Source organism: Globicephala melas, chromosome 2 (genome assembly GCF_963455315.2).
Source record: "Globicephala melas chromosome 2, mGloMel1.2, whole genome shotgun sequence".
NCBI lineage: Eukaryota > Metazoa > Chordata > Mammalia > Artiodactyla > Delphinidae > Globicephala > Globicephala melas.
Genome location: NC_083315.2, coordinates 105,243,417 through 105,246,479, shown reverse-complemented (window position 1 = coordinate 105,246,479; position 3,063 = coordinate 105,243,417).

Sequence of the window (3,063 nt, the reverse complement as noted above, 5' to 3'; positions counted from 1 at the left end):
ACCCACCCAGCAGCAGACCTGCATATTCATGAGATAAAGAAATGCTTACTGTTTAAGCCACCAGGTTTTGTTGTTATTTGTTACACAGCCTTAACATGACAATAGACAACTGATACATAGACCATCTGATTTGTAAATAACCTAAATATAAGACAAAATCTTTTCTAAATGCCTACTGAAGTACAATTTCCACACTTCTCCTGAATCACCACAAGAAAGCAAAGAGAGTGTTTACTCCAGTCATCCCCAATCATACTTTCCCACGATTCTAAACAAAATTAAATTACATGTGAATTATAGTGCCCCGCAGGGATGTAGTGTCATAGCTAAGGCCAGTCATGAAAGAAAAGACAATTGGCTTTGAACATACAGTAGTCCCCAGCACAATTCAGTCTGGCTGAAAAAACAATGTTGTTTTTATCACACTGCACTTTCACATGTGTGCTATGTTACAGAATTCACTGTTCTTGTTTCCTCCAACTAACTGGTAAAACCCAAACACCTTCAAAGAATAAAGCCAACTGTTTAGTTCCTGACAGCATATGTTGGTACCAGAACACTCTGACCTTGACCTTCTGAACTGTTTCGCAGCCGACCAAACACAACTGTCAGCCAAAAGGGTTTGGGGATGGGACAAGGAGACTGATTAAATAAGGTGCCTGAAATAGATACTGTTGAACTCATTTTGCCTTTTGTCCACAGCATGTGATTCTTAACCTAGCCACTGAGCTGTGGCATGAACCTAATTAAAAACTAATAATATGATAATTATGGAAGGAAAAAGAAATGGTTATTTCAGGTTTATGGATGAGACAGGGCTTTCTCAAATGGCTTTTTCTCCTTTAGTGCTGTTTGTTCAACTCGTCACTTTAGAGTGTGTACAAAGGATCTATCTTGCAAAATGATGAATGCTGGAAGACATATTTTTAAAGGAAACTTATCAGTAGTCCATTTCAGAGAGAATTCTAACTGCAATCAGGCTCACTGCATTTTCACCTAACAATTGCAAAGCTCTTCTGTGTGATTTTGGCAGGTTTAGAGCACCACTATGTGGTCTGTTGGTGAGTATGTGAATATCTGTATATATTTTTAAAATATATATACACAGACGTATTACATATACACATATATGGCAAAACAACAACAAAATAATTGCAATGTTTCTCTTAGAGAAACAAGATCATTTGTTCACAAGAGTATGGAATGCAACTAACCTTTAAAAAGAGTAAATGAAATCTTTGCATTTAATTGTGCAAAACAAAAATAATTTGTTAGCTAATTTTAACAAATGGAAAAACACCCAGACCATTTTTTTCCAAGAGATTCTATCTTAATGCATTGTGCTATTGTGTTTCATCTGCATGTGTTACATTACATTTAATGGAAATCACATAGTCCAATTATCTCTCCTGGAGGAAGAGGAGAGAGGAGAGAGGAGGTAGGGGAATCTATTGTAAGCACAGGGAGATGCCTTTGGCAGCTTAACAGGAGAAGAAAAAAGACAGACCCTGCATTGCAGCCATCCACATATACCCCTCCCACTTGGTGACTCTCTAAATAGGACCCCCCAGAAGGGGCATAGCTTGGCCTCACCAGAAGTGGAACCAAGAACCTGTTTGCTCTGTGGAATGGGTTCTGGAGAGAGTGCAATTTTGCTGTTAGTAAAACTGCTAAATATGCCTCCTTTTCTAGCAGCTGCATAACCTGGGGGACACAATTTCTCTCTTGACACTCAATCCAGAAGGATAACTTTAGAGCCATTTCTCCTGAGAGATGCTTGCCTACAAGTATAATTCAGCTTCTAGAAATTTTCATTTTAAAATGAATAGCTAATGATATTACAGTGGCTTCAGTTAGGATTCAGAGGATATTCTGGACTCTGTATAAAAATCAAGGGCCCAGGCTACTAGTCAAATCCAGTAGTCATTAGCCACATGTGGCTAGTTAAATTAAGGCATAGTTTCTTTGTCACTCTAGTCATATTTCAAGTTCTCAATTGCTTGTGAATGGTGGCTACTATATTGCACAGCACAGATAGAAACATTTCCATCATGGTAGAGAGTTCCATCAGGCAGCACTGGTCTACAGCAATACCTAAGCTCCTGCCTGCATTTTACATGTATTAAACCAACATACTGGGTGAGAGCCTGTGTTACAGCATTGTCTTTTAATGCCTTTTCCCTTTCTCCTGCTAGTTATGTGGGATCTATGTAATTCTGGTTATGTGTACCTACTGACCCTAAATCTGAGAGCAGTCCCATGTTCTAGGACAGATGATAAAGATGAATACCTTCCGTGCTTATGACAGTTGGCAGGAAGCCACAGGAAGAAGATGGAGAACTTCCAGGACTAAGGGCAAAGGTTGCAGTAGTGAGCTAATACATCCCATATGTACCCATCATGCATCTCTCTCCCTTTTAGACATAAAAATGGGTGGTTCTGCTATGTTTAGAGAAGGACGAAATTGTGAGAAAACTGTAAATTCTATGCTGAAGATAGAGGTTTCCTGATGTCTACATAAGTCTTGGTTTAAAACGCATCTCTGAGGGCTTCCCTGGTGGCACAGTGGTTGAGAGTCCACCTGCCGATGCAGGGAACACGGGTTCGTGCCCCGGTCCGGGAAGATCCCACATGCCGTGGAGCAGCTGGGCCCGTGAGCCACGGCCTCTGAGCCTGCGCGTCCAGAGCCTGTGCTCCGCAATGGGAGAGGCCACAACAGTGAGAGGCCCACACACTGAAAAAAAAAAAAAAAAAAAAAATGCATCTCTGAGACAAACACATGTTATCTTTTCAAAGGGCCCTCTCTGATTTTAAATTGCAAATTTCCCCAACTTCATTCCCTGACACTTTCAAGTCTGCACATGTTGTCCACCTCTCCCGTTAGAATGGAAGGACCAGGAGACATAGATTTTTGTCTTTGTGGTCCTCTAATCTTTCCAAGCACCTAGAAAAGCATCCACTGGTGGTAAGCTCTTAGTAAATATTTATTGAGTGAATAAATGCATTGCTCATCTCCATGTGGCTCTCTGTCTAACCAAGGATAATAAAGCCTCCCTAGTTACT